Source organism: Astatotilapia calliptera, chromosome 16 (genome assembly GCF_900246225.1).
Source record: "Astatotilapia calliptera chromosome 16, fAstCal1.2, whole genome shotgun sequence".
In the NCBI taxonomy this organism is placed as follows: Eukaryota; Metazoa; Chordata; class Actinopteri; order Cichliformes; family Cichlidae; genus Astatotilapia; species Astatotilapia calliptera.
In genome coordinates this window covers 20,628,928-20,641,342 of record NC_039317.1, presented here as the reverse complement: position 1 = coordinate 20,641,342, position 12,415 = coordinate 20,628,928, and the positions used below count along the sequence as shown (strand labels likewise).

At 37.0% G+C, this 12,415-nt stretch overlaps 1 protein-coding gene across 5 annotated transcripts in view; it reads right to left on the bottom strand.

Moving 5' to 3' along the window:
- baz2bb (bromodomain adjacent to zinc finger domain, 2Bb) overlaps nucleotides 1–12,415 on the bottom strand; it is a 60,024-nt gene that overhangs the window by 37,465 nt on the left and 10,144 nt on the right. Inside the window, exon 2 of one of the 5 annotated variants that reach the window (XM_026143903.1) lies at nucleotides 10,157–10,249. The exons of the other annotated variants lie outside the window; for them this stretch is intronic. The gene's annotated coding sequence lies outside the window, so the exon portion shown is untranslated. The remainder of the gene's footprint in view (nucleotides 1–10,156; nucleotides 10,250–12,415) is intronic. 5 annotated transcript variants of the gene reach the window in all.

Here is a 12,415-nt window from a genome sequence, read left to right as displayed (position 1 = left end):
ACGCCAACATGCACTTTATTCCCTAATGCTCTACCAATTCTGCATGTCACTGTCTGGGGCTCCACAAGAGCAACAGACTGAACACAGACAATCCCTGTTGACATTCCACTGCTGTGAGCCATTAAAGCAAAGGTTATCAGAGAAATGGTGAAGGAAAATATCAAACAGTTTTTCCATTCAGAGTTCTTTGTTCTTGGCACCAGGATGTGCCTGGCTTTTAACATCATAATTTTAGGAAAACTAACAGGGAGAGGTTACAAAATTAAAAAGGGCATTTTATTCTTTTAAATATGGTACTTGTAGTGAAATGAAGCAAGATAATGGCTGTAAGATGAGGAACAAGAAAAACATTTGGCTTCTTTTATTAGCACTCAAAACACCTGAAATTCATTGGAGAGTTAATACTAAGCTCACGGTACATGCAGCTGTGCCTTCAATAGATCCACGAGAGTCACTTGGGATACTCAGACTATTTTTATTTTGATGAATGTGCAGCAAAAAATAACTAATTTCCTGTCTGCCTCAGAGCCATCTTCACAGAAAGAGCTTCTCCTCTGGAGCTGACTGCACATTTCCATCACCTGCTTGCACTGCCATATAACACCAGCATTGACTTTGGTACTCAACACTACCGGTAATAGGTTAACGTTTAATAACTCTGAATTATTACCATACCAGCAATCGTGCCAACAACCAGTGGCTAATTTCTATAACTAACAAATATGACAAGTATATAATTGGAATGTGGGCTTAAACATGCTCTTGGTTTAGAAGCACTGCTGCTGTCATTGAGTTAAGCCTCGCTGTAACAACAGCTTGTCAGTCCTTCTACTGTTTGAGCTGAAAAAGGTTTAAAAAAAAAAAAAAAAAAAAAAAAAAAAAGGCCTTTAAACTACTATACATGTGCAAAGTTTCACAACATCGTTACTTCATTAACAGCTGAATCCAGTGAGCCTACGACAGCGCTAAACAAATGACATGCTAATTCACGTTACGAACAGAATAAGCACAGTTAGCTACTTCTTTACTATGGGAAGGAGCAGAGGTATATGCTTGCCACCACACAGCTAAAACTATCAAAAACCTCTACTAGGTGCACGTGCCGTAACAACAACAAGATGACTGACATTTCCCATTTGGATTTCTGGCTCTTTAGGGTAAGCTCTGATTTGCCCCATAGATTTTTGATTCAGGATTCTTTGCTTTGAGTCAACAGTGACACCGTATGCAAAATTAGAAAGACACCTTGCGATAGTGTGCAAATCAAGTTCCCGCTCACCATGTTTGTCCAGACTTACAGATTTACTTTAATATAAGCTTTGAAGAAATGCAATAGATGGGCACCAAAGATTTGTATCCAACCAAATGAGAGTGTTGTGGTTCTGAAAAATGTCAAAAAAGTGTTTTTGCAGAACATTACAATATAACTGTAATTATGACCTTTGATCTTTTGGCCAGGAAGTCTCATGACATCATCACTTTATACACCAATTATAACAAAATTTTGGCCGATAATTAAGAGATAAAGTTTTCAGATATGGCAGAAAAGCTCTTTGTGCAGCCTCGGTGACCCTGACCTTTGACCACCAAAATCTAATCAGTTCTTTCTCGAATGCAAGTGATGGTTTTGTGTCAAATGTGAAGAAATTCCCCTTAGGCACTCCTGAGATATCGTGTTTCTGGGAATTGGATGTGGAGGATCAGACAACGTGAAAACATAATGCCTCTGGCCACAGCTGTCACTGGTGTGGAATCATAATAAAACTAATTGACGCCTACAAAGCAGGACAAAGATATAAAAAGATACCAGTGCCTTCCACTGTCACATAAGAAGAACTGTGGAAGTGAAGAGAAGACAAGATCCGAAAATCTTTAGATAAAAGTGCACTCCTGCAGGTAAGCAGGCAAAGCAAAAACAACAATATGACTACACACAAGTGCTGCAGGAGGGTTGATGTTTGGTGCTCTTTTCCCCTGAAACAGCATTAATGTGCATACAATCTCTACATGACAAAAAAATTATTATGGTTTAAGTAACACTAAAACTAAATAATTTGAATTTGCTCTTATCACACACAAAAATCCACTAAATTTAGGACTCCATGAAAACACCAAAAGCCTTTTTGCACCACAGCTCAAAAAATCCACACAGATGTTTTATTTGTCTTTGATATTTGATTTTAATTTTATATTTTCAGTATACGAAATCAAAAGCTGTTGAAGAAAGATCAATTTGATGTATGAATATCAAATAATAAATAATTACCATGACAGCAATGGACCCTTTGCTTCCTCCCCCCCTCCCGAAGCATGCCACTTATCCAAACATTTCCTCCTGGACATTCAGGCTACATGAATATAATATTCATTTTACTGCAGGAGGACAGTCAATGCATAACAATGAGATCTGCTAATGAAATCAACCATCAAGCTGAAATCCATACATATTAAACTAGTGTCTCAATGTCATTTGCTTTTTGCATCGTTTGCTCATTTTCCTCATTTTTCCCCAGGTCCACCCGATATTTTATGGCGATTTGTTTACAGTCAAGAACAATACGCGTGTAGCGCAGTTTTATTCTGTGCATGTGTGTTATCCAAGTAATGAGAGGAGCCATTACCACATTAATATAATTTGCATAAACATTCTAATCATTACAAACCCTTGCACCTTAGCAAATTGTTTATTTTGTGTCACGTAATGTTAATGAAAACCAGCCGCCAAATAGATGCCATTCATACCCCTGAGTAATCACTGCCCATTAACTGTCAAAATATTTTCAGTAATTCTATAACAACAATGGTCTTCTATCCCCTCCCGCACATTTATATAAATGCTATAGAGCTGTACACAAATAATTAGGTATTCATTTGCTGAATAGTTATTAGGTTTTCAATTTTGGGTATTTACTGTAAATATCCTTTAAAATGTCAAAGTTGTATATTGTAAATCAGCTTGGACCTAGCCTGACATCCCTCATATTCAGCGCAGTGATCATTTAGGCTTCATTTAGCCTTATTTTTGCCAGCTTATCAACTTTGATTCAAGAGCTTCACACAGCACCAAGTTAAAAACAATAACAAACAAACAAAATAATTTCTTGACAACCAAATCTTTCCATCTGCTCAGACAGGCATACCTCTAACTGTACTGTTCGGTGAGCTGCAGCATCAAGACTGAGTCTGAGCAATGTGTAAGAGAGGAACAACAAATTAAGCCTTTTCTTTTTTTTCTCCCAATCATTTTACATGAAAATAAAGCTGAAATCACAACCCTTTCATAAGCCTTAACTTATGTGTTCTGTGATTTTTTTTTTCAGCCATTGTCTCAATTTGGCTGCCAAAGCTTTGGTTGCCAAGACAAACAGGTTGCATACAGGACAGCTCTAAAATACAGTTCATTTTAAATGTTTCAAGGATGCAAGTGCTTGCTTGTTCACTGCCACCAATTTCCCTCATTATGCACATACACCCTGCTTAATGATTACACATTTAATCCCCCTTTAAATATGACATTTAAATCCTTTCCCACTAGCTTAGAGGAGAGATAACTGATCAAGTGCTAGGGGATCTCCGTGAGCGACAGAAGGTCACCGCCGCCAGCAGAGCTGATAGGGAAAATGGCGTTGATGCTCCCTAACTGCCATTTTTCTTCCCTGACAAAGACTCCATCTGCCACCAAGCCATTTGCAGCCTCAGAGTTTGAATTTCAATGATTTCCTACCATTCTACAACTCAGCATTCACCTTGATGTCCCCTCCAAACCTTCCTGAGCGCTGACACCACAGATCCTCTGTCCAGGCCCTGGAGGATGCCGACAAGACTCATTCTGCTAAGTGGTATTTGTGCTATTCAGGAATGGTAAGCATTTCATTACCACTACTTATAAACAGAAATAAGCGAAGAACGGACAGAGCATACCGTTTTTTTGCTATCACATCACATTACGTAACGACAGCAAACTTCTGCTTGGTTTCCTCTAAAAGTTACAAATTATAACTTTCTACATAGGAGGGAAATTACACACTTAATTGCTGCACATGAAACTTAAAAAAAAGGCTTGGATAAACCTGACTTAGAGCTTCCATTTACAACATATGCCACATGCCAGCACTCAGGATCAATAATGTAAATGGAAAACATGACACACTTGGATAAACAACATTACCAGAACTAACCCAGAAAAAGCCTGACCTCACCTCCTCACAACCCACAAATGAATCACACGGATCACACCTGATGTGATGTAGTATAAACAGAAGAAATAATGATACAAAACACATTTCACTATTTTCAAAACATCTTAATTTATACCAGCCGTTCTGTCTGGCAACAATACAAGAAATTTACTGCTGGGCCTTTTAGGTACACTGAAGCTTATTGGTAACTGTTACAATAAATCCTTGAGGGATTCTACCATATACACAGATGAAAGGGAGAGAGATCAGCTTTAGATGAAGATGGGATTCCTGTGGTGAGGCTCATTTTGCTATTGCCATTTCAGCTCAGCTTGTCTGCCGTGCCTCAGTGACCCGTGTCTTTCTAGGGTCATCCACAAAAAGTCAGTCATTTCCTCTATATCAACAAGGGGACTGTGTACATGTCATGAATTTCATGACGAAGATAGGTCTGTACGGTACGTTGACTTTCTCACTATATAGATATTTTGACTCATAAATATTCGAAGAAGATGAAGTCAGAGCCATAGATGTTGGGACAGTGGTTTATTTTTTTTGTGCAATTGCAACTAGACTTTCAGTTTTAATTCACGAGGTTTGGCAAAAATATTGCATTAAATGTTTAAGATTTAGTCTTTTTTTTTTTTTTTTTTTTAAACTTGTTTTACACAGTCTTTCAATTCAAACAGCTAGTTGTTGTATTTGTAGCATTCCATACATGCCGCCAACAAGAAAGTTGCAGAGTGCCCTCTGGTTAACAACTATGTAACATCAACACTCATAACACAGTTGAAGGGTGTTTTTTCTAGCGCTTCTTTACTTTTTAAATTTTAATTTATTAGCCATTATCAGCCACCTGAAATACCCACACCACTAAATTAGCAAATAACTAATATCAGGCTCTACAGATGACTGATCAGACATTTAAAAAAAACAAAACAACAACAACACAAAAAATCCATTCAAATGTGTTGCTTAAAGATGCTCTTGGATTGTTTTCCATGGCCCGTTACTAATGTGTACTACTGTGATGCACCATCCTATCAGTTTGCAGCATCTGCCTAAATCTAAGGAGGCCGTATATTTCTATATGCTGCTTTTTTAGTCACATCATCAATAAACAACAATGCCCCAGTTTAACTGAGAGCTATACATGGCTATGCTATTATATTGCCTCCATCATTTTTAAACAGGCTAGTGTGTAAGCCTTTGCATTATGAGACACTATTTTCCTTTTCCATACTTTCCTTTTGCCATCATTTAGAACAATTTAATCTTGGTTTCATCCATCAGTATAGGGGACACATTTTTCAGATGTTTACTAGCAAAGACTAAGCTGCCTGTGTATTTACTTAATGAAGATAGAATTGTAGACGTTTGCTAAAAGCCTAATAGGTATCCCTAAGAAAGAGATTCAATGATCATCCACTTTTGTTTTCTTATTATTAAGACAAGATTATGAAGTTATCTGGACATTTTTTGTTGTTATCAGTACTTTTTTTAAAGAATGGACCAAATTTTTTATTTTGCCAATACTCAGGTTTTTTTTTATTTTTTACTAATTCTATGACTGGTCTCATTTGCTTTAGTTATTCATCATGTCTTTGGATGACCTACTGAATGACTGTCCACACATAGGAAGCGACTAGCAGTAATGTAGGAGCTGAGACCTAGAAATCAACAGCATTCAACAATGTCAAGTGACTACAAGCAAAATAACCACTGGCGAAGCAAAGTAGGAATGTCATGAGTTTTCCTTTTCTCAACTTAGAAGCAAGCGATTGAAGCAACTACCGATGAGATCGAAGGATACAGCACTGCTACAATTTTATGACTGTCACTGACATTCCATCTTTTTAGGTCACAATACCGCTGCAAATCTCTTCCTGTCTTGACCCCAGTTCAATCAGTCATTCATTAATCCGTTTATTGTGTTAGTATACAGAAGCAAAATTGCAGGACATCTGTCACTGTCCAAATACCTGACTGTAGGATGAGACAAGAGGTTTGTTTAGAGAAAGGAGTTTTGGGCCATATCACCCTGTTGTGGTTGGAGGCTAAACTAAATTCACACCACTGTAAATGAAACATCACATCTTTCAGGAAAGGTATGCATTGATCACCAGTGTTTTTCAAGTTACTTGAAAAAAGTAATCAGTAACTAATTGCTGATTACTTCCCCCAAAAAGTAATCCCATTTCTTTACTGATTACTTATTTTCAAAAGTAATTAATTACTTAGTTAGTTTTTAAAAACACGATTTACAACCTGAATAGGTGATAAAGCGATAGATCTGTCAGGCCAATTCTACTTTTTCTGCATAATTCATCATACAAAATGTAATCAAATGGAAAAGTCTCTTTTTTTTTTAAAACTTGTTTTATCCGTTTTGATCTTTAACTTTATGCATCAGGCAAAAATTTAATTATATGCACCATTCTCTGACTTGAAGAAATTAGTTTAACATTTAAACCTATTTTCTGCACATTCCAGCACATAAAATAAAATATTTTTTGTGTTTACACTCAGTCTTTCAAATAGATGCAAGTAAAACACAGCAGAAAATAAATAAAGTCAAAGACTAGCAGTCCTGTTGCTCTATTTTCACCTGTAAAGCAGGAGTGGGGTAGGCGGAGGTGTGCTCTGGTGCAGGTGTGGCGCAGCGGTCAGTGGAAGAATCCGCGAGTTTCTCTGTGAATTTCCCATTACGTCGTAGCGCACTCGGAGCTTGTTTAGGGTTACAAGTAACGCGTTACTGCCCATCTCTGTTGATCACTGAACTACATCTGATTAATTAATTAAAAACTACAATAAAAAAAAAAAAAAGCCTGGAATATACACTAAATGAAGTATTAGGCCACCTACACATTACACCTACAGTCTTCATGGAATTTGCCTCTAAATAGGCATTATTATGGAGCTGGTCTTCTCTGAAGGCTTTCTGCAAGATTTTGGGGAGTGTCAGTGGAAAATTTTGCCCACATATCCAAAAGAATGTTCATGAGGGCAGACACTAATATTGGGTGAGATGGCCTGGGTCACAAATGCCATTCTATTTCAATCCAAAAGTGAACATGGCTTTGTGCAGGCCAGTCAAGTTCTCCCACACCCAAAACCATAAAACTGTTCTCACAAAGTTGGAAGGTGAAATTTGTCCAAAATGGTAAGCTGAAGTATTAAGACTTCCCATCACTGAAATCAAGAGGCCGAGGCAAACACCAGGAAAAAAAACCCATAGCTTGTATCCTTTCTCCACTGAACTTCCCAGCACAATGCAGACGTGCAAGTAATGCTCTCCTAGCATTCGCTCATCTCAATACTCAGACTATCGGGTAGAAACGCACGATTAGTAATTTCACTGAACACTTTTCCACTGCTCCAGAGTTGATTGGCAGCAGGGTTTGCAGCACTCCATCCAATGCTTTGCATTGTGCTGGGTGATGTAATGTGAGGTTTGCAGATATTACAGCCATGGAAACCTGAGAAGCTCACAGTACACAGTTTGGGTGCTGATGTTTGGAGTGATTTTGATGATGGCGACTTTTACACATTATGCACTTCAACCCTCTGTGACTAAGCTCAGTGACTTTACTTGATCAGACACTGTGGCAGAGTTGTGATAATTCTAAAATTCTTCTAATTTGCCGTAACACCAATTACAGTTGACTGTGAAATATCTAGGAGAGAAGAAATTTCACGAAATGACTTGTTGCAGCAGTTGCATTACAGTGCCACATTTCACTGAGCTCTTCAGAATAATCCATTCTTTCATAAATGTTTCTAAAAGCAAACTGCATGGCAAGAGGCTTGAATTTACACACCTGCGGCCTGCCTCATGAAACACTGATGCACAACAGAGAAAAACTGAAGTACCTGCAAGCTTGTAATAACTCTTATAAATTACCATCAGGCATTGCGGTCAAAGAAAGAAAAAAAAAACCCAACATTTTCTTATTGTACCTCTAATTAGCACTAAGTGATATACTTGCTATCTGATGTACTTTCCAGCTCGCTGTGAAGGCAGCAATTTCAATTTCTACAGGAGCTCAAAAAAAAAAAAAAAAAAAAGGATATAAAGCTACTATATGTGAATCCCAAATTAAATTTTAAAACAGAGGCAAACAATAGCTCCAATAACACCAATTACCCCTATTTGGACCATAGTCATTTAAATATACCCCATAGTCAAAAAAGTTTTTTTCCTCCCCCAAGAGATTTAAATATGCTCTAAAGCCGTAACACTTTAACGCAAAGACAGATAGGAATTAATTAGATACACACAAAAAATGAGAGCAAAGCATAAAGCAGCACAGACTAATTTCATAAAGGAGGACTTTGTTATATTTCAACCTAATTGGAAAAATCTTAATCCCATCCCCAAATAAGACTTGAAAATGAGGCGATCCACATAGTTCAGCATGTCCATTCATCAGTTACATGTTCCAGTTTTACAAAGCACAGGCTTGCTTTTCTAATTAAAAAAATATAGGAATAAAAATAAGCATTTCAAAGAGCCTAACAGTGGATGTTAACAATGGGCAGTCAATGCAACAAAATACTGTATAAGACTTTCCTCACTGCTGTGACATCGCCACTCGCCGCCTTAAATACAAGACAACAACAACAGTCATTTATTGCTTGATTTTATCGACTTACCCATTCAGCATTCTTCCTATCTGGCAGCCACATGAAAATGTAATAAAAATGATAATATGGACCCCTGGGGAAATTTTAGCATCAGTAGAAAAATCAAGCTTCTACTCCTAGAGACAACAGAGGGCAATGGGACATGACAAAAACACTTAAGATATTGGATTATGACCTACTGTGTAACAAGAGTGGCTTTGGAGCTATGGTGCCAACATTTGGATTTTACAGTGAGTCAATAATTATAATAAGGAATGTATTAGATCAAATCAATGTCATTAATTTAAGCACACTAAAACTCCTCTGGCAAAGCAGCGAAAATGATGAGAATTACTTTCCAACTCTTCTATTGATATTTCTGTTCAGAAACTGAGACGCAGCCACTCCCTTGGTCCAAAGATGTTTAACACACATATGTTAGGAACTGCAAATATTTCTAACCAGTATCCTATTCATGCATTACCATCTGGCTTCATTTTGTTTGGAATGTACAGGAAATGAAGACCCAGACCTGCCTGAGTCTGAATCATTTAAATCCTTTCAAGTCTTAGTGTGGCAAGTGTTAAAACCACTAACATTTCTAGAACTCTTAAGTAACCATTTAAAAAGCCTAATCATTACCAATACCATGGAAACATCAAAAATAATCGCTGAGGGATCTAATATTATCCTCATTTAGCAGGAGTATGATATATTGGGGGTTGGCGGCCCCTTGGAAATCGCCAGTTGCTTGGGAAAAATATGAATTCTCAACTGAGTTAAATTGACTTTGAAGAGGTTCCACGTCAAAAACATCCTTATGATTGCTTTGATTGTTAGTAGATCACAGCAGTCACCTTGAGGTTTTGAGTTAAAGATGCTGACTTTTTAGCAAATATTAAGAACTACTCGCCGAGTGGTAGTAAACGTGAAAAAGTGCAACGCAAATAAGAAAAAAAGAATGCTCTGCTACCTTACCGTCGCAACCAACACATTTCCAGGTTGCAACCCGTTTCCCCAGGCAACTTATGAATATAGACTGGAGATAGCTTAATGTGCCCTGTCAGCATTTCATGTTGAAAAGTTTACACAACTTGAAATGTAGTCATGTTCTGCTACACAATACTTTACAAGTAAAGCAGCCATCATATTGAACCTCAACACCTTTTCAGTTGTAAATCTCTATCAGTAGGCCAAACTTTATAATTGTGGGTCCAAAAGTCAACTTTTCAGAGTTTTAATCTATAGCCTACTTCTTTTTTTTTTTTTTTTCTTTTTTTTTTAAATGTCACCGTCCAAACTAGCCAACAGTTCAATAACAATTTGATGAAAAGAAACACTGCTCAATTTACCTGTTCCCATGGTGCATTCTGGTATTGAAGGCCTCCTATTTTTAATTACCCAGGCAGACTTAATCCAAGATAAACATAATTTAGTCTTTTTATCTGTAACAGAAAACAAGTAAAAAAAAGTTATCAGTTTGTTAAATCTGCTTTCTGAAGCAGACTCTACGTGAACGATCAAGCAGACCAGACTAGCGTGCTTTAACCACAGCTCAATTGGCTAATTAGCATACGTAACATGGGATTAATTAGCATGTTTCACAATCTATATTTATACATAAACCTTCTCTGCAAAACAGGAAGATGGAGCTATAACACCAGATACAGATGTTGGTGAGATATCTATTTTTACCCGAAGATGTTTTTAGTTTGTTTGTACTTAAATTTTAATGGCTAATCTTAACAAAAATGGAAGACATGTTCTTAAAGCTGACACTTTATTTACTTTATATCTGAGTGGACTGCTACTTGAGATGGCTACCTCCCTGCTCTGTTTTTGAAGATCAGCTGTTACAGGTATATCGTGTCCATAATGCAAAATTTTAAACATTCATTAAAACACGGAAAAAGCTTCAAAATAAATCTGGTGAGGTAAAGATCTAGAATGAAAGAGCTAATATGTCACTTTCATCCGCCACATTTTCAGATATACAGATGCTGTTACCCTCCAGTTGTATTCGCTGCCAATAAAAATGAACTGTATTCAGCAGATCTCTCATCACCTGCACTTGACTGTACATCACGTACTGCACATCATCTCACCAGCTGTGCCACTGTGTGTTCTGAATACTAGTGGACAGACAGAGGTAACTTTAATCAACAGCTTCTGCAGGAACTATGTGAACTACTCCAAGCCTGAGGCTACTTGGGTTACTCAGCTATTCACCGATTTAGCTTCATATGATTTATTTAAAAAAAAACAACAACAACAACAACAACAACAACAACAACAAAGAGCTGCTTACTAAGTCATGGAAATAACAGTCACAGGTACCCTCTGTAACAACAGACTCCTTAACTGCCCTACACTGAACCATGCTACTGAGCGTGCGCCCTCTTGGCTCTAAAACACTAACATCTCCTTGTCAACATTTTCTCCTTTAAATACTTATATCATGAAGTTATATTATCATTATGTTTGCAATATTCATGTAGTGCAGCATGAGCGTTTGCCTCACCCTACACTGAATGCGCTGCTTATTTGGATTATCATGGCGTGTATCCACTCTTTTTAGTGGTTACACTTGCAGTGCATGTTCTACACAGTGCTGTGTGACTGACGGGCGAAACATGAAGCTGGCCTTTTGTTTTGGAATTGCTTTGTGTCTTTATGTTTAGGACCTGTGCTGTCAAAATGAAGGTATTTCACGGATGTTTTTTGTAAAATGGGTAAGTAAAATATCTACATATTCCAGCCATAATAGCAAAATAAAATAAAAAATAAAATACTGATGCAATTCCCATGTTTATTTAAAGAATCCTGAGCACTTTCTAAACTGTGCATATTTAAAATGACTGTGCCCACCTCCATGTGAAAAAGAAAATACAGAAAACAAAACAGGTGGTATTTTTTAACATTAAAGGAGCAGCCCTCTGCAGCATGCATGCACCAATTACTCGCTGCCCTCATGCCTGCTGAGCACGCTTTTATTAATTATAGTAGAAGCAGGATCTGCTCTGCAAATGGTGTGCATATGTTATTCTTCTGTTTGTGTCACTACTCTGTCAGTATAGATGTTTATGTCTGAATATCACAACTCTTAAAGAAATACTGCTGGTATAACCTCTGGTACTATACCTTTATTATTAAGCATTGTTGTGTATTAAGCACATATATTATCCTTTTCAGCTACGCTGACAAAATGTCATTAGTGTAAAATACTGCTATTCTGTTAGCACCTATTATTAGAAAATACCAGAAGCAACCACCAAAGTAAATAAAGTTCTATAATTACATATAAGTATTTACATATAATTAATTAATTACATATAATTATCCATCTGATAATTTCTTAGCTGATGTTATCTAATGATAAACGTTTTGACAATTTAAACAAAGAGTACATTAATGATTAAATATTTGCTTGCTGAAATGTGGCATTTGTGGCATCTTGGTTTATATTCATAGTGTTTTTTTTCTTGAAAAGTATTCATTTTTGTTCTGTCAGTAGGAAATGCCTGTTAAGTTCAAAATTTTAACAACCCCATTACTTAATTTCTTTTCTCAACGACGTCAGATTGTGTATTGCACGTCTGCTGTAACTCATT